At 36.7% G+C, this 9508-nt stretch overlaps 1 pseudogene; it reads left to right on the top strand.

Moving 5' to 3' along the window:
• The first annotated feature begins 4828 nt into the window (after positions 1–4828).
• LOC140855443 (zinc finger BED domain-containing protein RICESLEEPER 2-like) lies at positions 4829–6163 on the top strand (annotated as a pseudogene).
• The last annotated feature ends 3345 nt before the right edge of the window (positions 6164–9508 follow it).

Here is a 9508-nt window from a genome sequence, read left to right as displayed (position 1 = left end):
GATACTAAGTTTCGATACAACCACCCACTTCTTCCATGTCTATGAGGAAAAGATCATATCTTTCCCTTCTCAAGACTGTGACTATTGTGCAGTTGCAACCATGGGTCACTACATTGAAATTTCCTTACTTCGATGGTGATGACCTTACTGGATGGATTTATTAGATAAAGTAATTCTTCAAGTTCAATCAAATACTTGAAATCCAAAAGATACCACTTGCATCCTATCACCTAGAGAAAGAGGCTTTACAATGGTTCCAATGATTTAAAAAGAACCATAGAATTATATCTTGGGCAAAGTTTATTAAAGCTCTTTGCATTAATTTTGGCCTAACTATATATAACGATTGTATAAGAGAATTAATGAAGTTGCATCAGAGCCCTACTCAATTGTCTCGAGATTACCAAGTACAATTTGAGATGTTCACAAATCACAGAACTAGGCTAACTGAAGAGTTCTTCATTAGCTACTTTATTAGTGGACTAAGAGAGGATTTGAAGCATGATACATGGGTTTTTCATTATAGTTCTATGTTTGCGGTGATTTATCATACTCATCTATAAGAAGAGAAGTAAATCGCCCAATATCATACTTTGAAGCCACCCCTTATTCGGCCTGCGATTTCTACAATAGTTCCACCTAAGGAGGCACTTTCCCTATGAAGTGCGTGGTGCTTGCTGAAGCGAAGGCATAAAGAGGCAAAGGCCTTTGTTACAATTGTGATGAAAAATTCAGCCCTGGCCATCGATGTAAATCAAAGCAATTATTTTTTATCAAGGATCTCTAACGATGAGTTTGAGGAAAACATGGAGGAGATAAATGAAGCGGCTATGGAGGAGATAGCACTTGAAATCTCTATGTATGCTGTCTCAGGATACCTATCCCCCCCAGATGTGTGGGTTAAGGAGCTAATCAAACATTAACTAGTTTTTATTCTCATCGACACCAGAAGCACCCACAACTTCACTGACCCTACTCTTGCTAAAAGAATTCAATGCTGACCCACGGAGGAAAAATTCTTTAAAGTAATGGTTGCTAATGAGCATAAATTAGCAACAAATGATAAATATTTTAACCTACCAATTACTATTCAAGATTTTTATTTTAAGACCTATATATACGTATGTATTTCCTCTTGGGGGTTCTGAGGTGGTGCTTCGAGCTACTAGCTTCACACCCTTAGATCCATAATTTAGGAATTTTTGAAGCTGCCTATACAGTTTATAAATTAGGGATGACAATATTCACCAAAGTGTTCTAGAGATCCAGCCATAGATACAGATCATGAGTGGCCACTCAATCGAAAAGGCCTTGACAAAGGGAGGAATTGCAATATATATGGCTATATTTTGTAAAAAAAGTAGAGCCAGAATAACCCTTGCCTCTGGAGTTGATTAATGCTCCATCAACTTTTCAAAGCCTTATTGATGATGTCTTCCAACCATTCTTGCGGTGCTTTGTGTTAGTCTTCTTCGATGATATCCTGATCTATAGCTGATCATGGGAGAATCATCTGGCTCATCTAGAGATAATATTTCGGACCCTTCGAGAAGATAAACTATTTATCAAATGTTTGAAGTGTTCCTTTGGTTAAAGATAGGTGGAGTATTTAGGGCATATTATATGTAAAGAAGGCATCACTACCAAATCCCAGAAGATATTTTGCATGTTAGAGTGCCCTACACCTAAAAATGCTAAAGGATTCCTTAGGACTTACTGATTACTGCAGAAAATTTATCAAGAACTATAAGAAGATAAGCGCTACATTAACTTCCCTATTAAAGGACTCCTTCCAATAGAATAATGATGTAGATTCGTCCTTTCAATTTCTTAAGCAAGCTATGGTAACTGCTCAGTACTAACGCTTCCTAATTTATCCAAATCATTTGGTATAGAGTGCGATATGTCGGGCATTGGGATTGGTGTTGTCTTGATGTAAACAGGATGATATTTAGCTTTCACTAGTAGAGCCCTATCAAAGAAGCACTTAGGTCTTGTTGCCTATGAAATGAGATGATAGCCATATTATATGCCATTGATAAATGCCGATAGTATCTGATGGGAAGATATTTCATAATTTACATCGACCACCATAGCCTTAAGTATTTAATGGATCAACAAGTCTTTCTAGAGGTACAACCAAAGTGGACTATCAAGCTCTTGGAATTGAACCATGAGATCAAATACAAGCACAGAGTTGATAATTCAGTTGCAGAGGCCTTACCACGCAACGTGAAAGGATGATTATGTGCTATCTCTTACTATTATTCAATTTGGATAGAGCAAGTTCAAGTAGAAACAGAACATACCTCCTTGCATGCAATTATTTGAGAGATTCAAAATAATCCTGATAAACCTTCACCCTATATATATACTGGAGGACTTCTTCTATATAAAAATAGGTGATTCTAGGAGCCAATTGTAAGTGGCAAGGGAAGGTTCTTCAGCTTTTTATATGATTCTTGAGAGTAGAGATGGCAAAATATAACCCGACCTGCCAATCTGACCCATGTTCCACCTACCATAAACAAGTTTGAATTTGGGCTAAATAGGTTTGGGTCGGATCAACCTGTTTAACCTATTTATTATTTAGGTCAGGTTTAATTTTTACATATCTAACCGCTAAACCCGTTTATGTTTTGGGTTGAACCAAATTAGCTCGTATATGGGCCATTCAAATAAATTTAGTGGGCTACTGGGCTGCTGGGCTCCTCCTATTTCCCATGCGGCGTGCAGCACACACTTATTTTCTAATCCTCCAGTACCCTCCCTCCATAATCCGTATAACCGCATCGAATCCAACATGGCTAGGGTTTTCTTATCCCCCCTTTCCTTCTTCTTTGTGTCGTCGTCCATGAAATGTTTAAGGGATCAGTCTGGTCGAGGGCCGCAAAGGTACATAGAGCCAAAGATAGCGAGTCATAACTCGTGCCGCATAGTGCCCTCCATTTCCTGGTCAGGTGATAGGCTAGAACCATGGAGGGTGGGAGGCGGCTGAGGACTAAGGCTACAAATGGATCGGATTGATCCATGATCTGATCCGACCCGATCCAGTTAGACCCAACTCGGACCCATTTAAAAGACCCATGGAGCAGATTCAAAAATTAGACCCGTTCTCTTTTTCGGATCGGGTCTGGATTTTTTGAATTTGGACCGGATTCGATCTGACCAAATCCATGAAAATTTTTGGGTTAATTTGGATCTTAAGATATATGACCCGAACCTAGTTTGAGTGGCTCACCCAAACCTTCCAGTCCTTCATTTGTTCAGATAATTCTCAAAATTCAGTCTTCCTCTTCCCCATTAAATCCCAAACATTTTTCGAGTCTGAGTTCTCTCCACTTGGCATCTCCCTCAAGCTTTCTCTAATTCTCTCCGTCTTGACGTCTCCCTCAAGCTTTCTCTCCATCTAGGCATCTCTCTTGGGCTTTCATCTCGACGTCTCTCTCTCAGGTATGAACTCCTCCCCACCATCCTCCTCCAATTTCGCTACTGTGGCCTCCTCGCCTCTGCCATAATCAGTCTACTGCGTCTGCGGCGAACCCATCGCCTCCGTGGCCTCCCACCGTCGTCGTGGGCCGACACATCCCCGCTGCTGGCGTCCAATCCGTGCGCATGCAACCCCCTACCCCATTGCCGCAAACAACCCCCCTCTTCCTCCACCCTCGAAGATCGATGCCCTCACGCCCCCATCCAGCTCCTCTGCCTTCCTCTTCCTCCACTCGGATGCACCCCCCCTCGGGGCACCACCTTTCTCCCTCGTTGCCGCAAGCAACCCCCCTCCTCCTCCATCCTCGGAGAGTGATGCCCTCACGCCCCCATCTAGCTCCTCCGCCTTCCTCTTCGTCTACTCGGACGCACCCCCCCTCAGGGCTCCATCTTCCCCTCCCCCCCCCCCGGTCACTGCAGGCAACCCCCCTCCTCCTCCACCCTCGAAGATCGATTCCCTCATGACCCCATCTAGCTCCTCCGCCTTCCTCTTCCTTTACTTGGACTCACCCCCCCTCGGGGCTCCACCTTCCTCCCCCTTTACTGCAGGCAACCCTCCTCCTCCTCCACCCTCGAAGATCGATGCCCTCACACCCCCATCTAGCTCCTCCACCTTCCTCTTCCTCTACTCAGACACCCCCCCCCTTGGGGCTCCACTTTCCTCCTCCTCCACCCTCGGACGCCCCTCCCTCTCTCGACGATATCTGCCACTTGCGCTCCTCTGATTCTGACTGCCACTTCCTTGGCTTCATCGCTGCTCTCTCCCACTCCATTCATGGCCGTAAGCTCTCAGACCCGATCCCCCCCACCTCTCAAGATATATTTTAGTTTCCATATTCTTTTATGTGCAAGAAGATATAGGTTGATATAGATTTTGTTTCATTTTGTATTTCTAACATAATTAGTTACAATTCATGCTTATTTATTTTCATTTAATTCTATGTGAAATATATTTATGTCTGTGATGGATAGCAATAAAAATACAGTTGAAGTTTCAAGTGTACTTGGTTGTAGTAGTTCGCAATTGGTAGAGCCCTCTAATATAGATAGCTCTAAAACGAGCAAAAAAAAGAGGTCAGAGATATAGAATCATTATTCTGAGGTAGAAAACCAAAAAGACAAGGCTAAATACAATTATTGCCATGTTATTTTTTCAGCTGATCCTAAAAATGGGACAAGTCATCTTCATAAACATACAAAGAACTGTAAGTCAATAAAAAGTTTTGATAAGAGGAAGAAATAGTTAATAGGTAATATAACATCAAAAGATGGTGTTGCATTCAATGAGTTAACTCCTTATTCATTTGATCAAGAGAAAAGTCGTGAGGATCTTGCAAAAATGATAATTCTACAAGAAATGCTATTTACAATAATTAAAAATCTGACTTTTCAGATGTTTGTTAGAAATCTTAGACCTGAATTTCATATTGTTTCAAGGACAACATTGGCATCTGATTGCTTGAAAGCATATGAAAGGAAAAAAAGAAGACTATATGAGTTGTTTAAAGCAAATTATGGAAGAATTAGCTTAAAATCTGACATGTGGACATCAAATCAGACATTGAGATATATGTGTCTCACTGTACATTACATCACTAATAATTGGAAACTTAAAAAGCATATTATCAATTTTAAGATGGTGCCTTCACCACACATAGGCTTAGTCATTAGTGATTGTATTGTAAGCTGCATTTTATCTTGGAATATTGAAAGAAGGTTAGGTTCAATCACCCTTGATAATTTATCAGCAAACACAGTTGTGGCCATGAAACTTCAAAGATAATTTAGAAAAGACTTACTTTTGGATGGCAGGTTCTTTCATGTGCGTTGTTGTGTACATATTCTTAATTTGATTATGAAGGATGGGTTGAAGGTAGCGGATGGTGCTATTGTTAGGATCCGAGAGACTGTTAAATTTATAAAGTCATCTCAAGCAAGATTGAAAATATTTATGAAAATTATCAAATAATTAAAAATAAATGGTAAGAAAAAGATATGCATAGATGTACCTGCTCATTGGAATTCTACATATCTCATACTAAATGATGCTATACAATTTAAAGAAGTATTTATGCGACTTGAGGCTCGAGATCCTAATTTTGAAAATGCACCAACTGAAGAAGATTGGTCTCAAAGCACCATTATTTGCAACTTTTGAAAGGTTTAACTGAATTATTTTCATAAATAAAAAATACAACTGTAAATTTATATTTCTATGAGATTTGGAGAATACAAATGCTTCTAATTCAAGAATCTAGGAGTTCAAGTACAGTTGTGATGATGATGATCTTAAAAATATAAAAAAAAAATTGATAAATATTGGAAAGATTGCTCTTACATTCTTGCTGTCGGGGTTGTTCTTGATCCAAGACATAAGATGAAGCTTATTAAGTATTGCTTTCAAAAAATCTATAGTAATGATGATCGTACTTCAATTGAGATCAATAAGATGTGTAATGTTATTCAAAGTCTTTATGATCATTATACAATTTTATATAGTGCACATGGCTCTCATGTTCAAGTAGAGGAGATGGTGTCTACATTTCAAGGTAGAGGAGATGAGAGTCTTTTCATGCAAGATTATGAAGAATTTATTCAAGAAGAAGAAGTTGCCCAACCATCTAAATCAAAATTAGAGATCTATTTAGAAGAGAAGGTATTTTATGATCTCTAATTTATATATCTACATTAAAATATAATTCAATATTGCTAATAAAATAACTTGCAATATATTTTTTTAAAAAAATAGGTTCATCCTCTAGGAGATCAAAATTTTGACATTCTAAACTATTAGAGAATCAACGAATCAAAATATCCAATATTATCTAAGATGGTTCGTGATATATTGACTATTTTAGTATCTACTATTGCATCTGAGTCTGCCTTCAACACTGATGGAAGAATTTTGGATGATTTTCGTAGTAGTCTATCCTCCAATATAGTTGAGGCCTTGATATGCACTCAAGATTGGCTTCGAGACACCTCGCCTTATATTGCAGGTTCAATTTCTAAAATATTCATAAACTTTATCATATACTTGTTAGATGTATGTCCTAGAAGTCAATATGACTGACACATTGTAATAAATCTAAAACATAATTTTATACTTAATACATTGATTTGATCAATAAAAAGATAAGTTTATTTTTCATTCAAGTGTGATGTATTCTTGAATCGTCCATGAAATTAACTTTCGATACATATTCTCAAACAGTTGAAAATTAAAAAATATATGTTTAATTCCTAAATGCTTCCAGTCATAAAATCATCATCAGGATGGTGATCGATCCGGATAGATCGACGCACAGATTGCTTCCTTCGAGATAGATAAATTCCTAATTTACAGTGTAAAAACACTGGATGATGAGTACGGATAATTGTTAGAGAACAACTAGTACTGAGCGTGACCATACGAGAGATCACTTAGATTTCTATTCAATCGTCAGTAATTATCTCGATGCTATAGTTGTGTAAATGATCCTTTGATCTGACATGGTACGACTGCTTGTAGTGAGACTGCTGGAGTTTGACTGACACATAAACATGGATCTCAATAAGCCTTTATAATGGATGTTCGCTACAGTTGGTCCACTGTAAAAGTAGAGTGCGCATCAAGATGGGATCTATCAATCTTGATAAAAAGTAGTCCTATGAGATTTGAGAGACTAAATCTGAGAGTCTGTGGCCACAGCAATGTGATTGATGAAAAAAAATTTTCATAAAAATTATAATTGGACTTAAGCTGATCAAATCTATCATATGACTGATGTTGAGATTTGACGATTTATCCATGATCTGCCATCTAGTCGGGACTCACGATAGAAGGTCTGAATCACACGTTAACTACACCTTAAGGTTTGTTTTTGATTCTACTGGATTGCCACTACATACTGCTAGATATCACTGGTGGATTGTGAGAGCTCACAGGATTGCTCAGGATCAACAATCCTTGATGAGTTAGAGTGAAATTATTCCGACCTATCGAAAAAAATTTCAATAATACTTTGATAGAGATCATTGTATATCTCACTATCAGATAGAATTGAACCTATAGAGTCACACAACAAAGAGATTAAACATGTAATAAGAAATTAAACTTATGAAGTATCAATTGCGTTTAGAGAAACCAGATTGGGTTCAAAGTAACCTTGCTAGCACATGATTGGACCTAATTTCTTCTTTATGTTTGAATTTCTTATTTGATAAGATTAATTCAAACTAAATTACCTGCTAATAACCTAAATGAATTAGATTTATTGAACTCTAATTATTGAGTGTCTAAGATTTTGGATCAAATGAATTAAAGGTGTAAGTCCTTAATTAATTTTTTTGATAGTTTTTATGGGACGCCACTTGATTTAATCAAGTTGGGCGTGTCCCACCTTTAGGGGGCGTATGGATCCATGATGGGGCATTCTTTAGGTGCATTTTGGGGTGTGATTTAGTGAGTGCAAAGTATTTAAGAGTTGGTGCCTAATAGGTTTTCTAAAGAAAGTTGAATAATTTAAGTTATTAGGAAACCTAATGCAAGTAGGACCTATATTAAGTACGTGTTTGGTTTTGAATAGGATTCAAACCTTATACCTATTTAAAAAAACCTCTCCTTAGGTCCCTAATGACTCAAACCAGCAGCCCCATGCCCACCAAGGAGAGCCCCACGCCCTATCTCCTCTCTCCCTCTCTTCTCCCTTGGACGTCCAAATGCCCCACCCCTTTGGGCGTCCCTTCTTCCTCCACATCCCAAGGCTTTAGGCATCCCCTTTTATGCTGGTTTCTGATCCATGATAGCAGCATAATCAAAAGAAGAAAAGTAAGAGAAGAAGAGAAGAAGAAGATCAAGAAAAAGATCAACGAGTTGATCGCGATCCAGACTTCGTTTAGATTCACAAGCTGATTTTCTTAGAGAAGAAAAATTAATTTTAAGAGGACTATTCTAGGCTGATCCTGAGTGGATACCCATAGAGGCCAGACATTTATGTGCTAAAAAAAAATCTCTTCTTTTTTTAAATCCAGATTTGAAGAAAAAAATTATGAAACAGGTATGTGATTCGATCACATGTTAAATTTCAGGCATATATTCAATTTTCAACATATGAAGTAGATCCTAGTGGTTTATGTTTATGCATGCATGATATAGATTAAAAGTATTTTAATTTACTATTCTGCTATGGGTTTAAAATTTTTTTTTTTGAAATATACATGCATGCCTTGACATAGAAATTCTAACAGTGATATCAGAGTCACGGATTTCATATGCATGATATTGACATAATGTTTTGAAAGGAGTTTCAAATCTGATTTTTCTTTAATACATGAGATATATAGATGAATATTTTGATATAATTTTATTTTGGGTTTGATTTTAAAACATATAATTGATATATTTAAGTATGCATAGATCTGAATTTTGATCTAAACATTTCTAGTTTATGTTCATGTGATATATAAATATATGTATAAACCTAAAATTTTATTTGACCTGATCATTATTCATACATAAGATATGTGATTGCATATTTAGGTCATAAAATTATTTTCAATATAATTCATGATTAATATATGAGATATATGATATCATGTGTTGATCTGAGTTTTATTTAGATCTGAATTTTACATGTATATAGAAAATATATGTTGTATATTAAATCTAAAAATTATTTTCATGATTTAAAACTTATTTTATACAAAAAATTTAGATCTAAAAATATGATTTTGGAATTTAAAATTTAGTTTATGCATAAGAGTTTTGGTTATGAAAAAATTAAAAATTAGATCATGTAATAGGATTGTATCTAGGATTTTGATTGAATCGTATGTTTAATTCGATAAGTAATTGATCAAACTAAGTCAATTGTTAAGATATCAATTAAGTTATATGATCATACAATTATTGTTGATCAAATCGATTGAATTCCCATATGTAAAATCGATTAACCTAAGGACCTAATTTGACTCGATGCTTGAGTCTATTCACTGAGTTAACCTATTTGGATCAATTGATCTATTGATGTCTAAGGCA

This window comes from Elaeis guineensis, chromosome 2 (assembly GCF_000442705.2).
Source record: "Elaeis guineensis isolate ETL-2024a chromosome 2, EG11, whole genome shotgun sequence".
Classification (NCBI taxonomy): domain Eukaryota; kingdom Viridiplantae; phylum Streptophyta; class Magnoliopsida; order Arecales; family Arecaceae; genus Elaeis; species Elaeis guineensis.
This window is presented reverse-complemented; position numbering and strand designations above follow the sequence as displayed.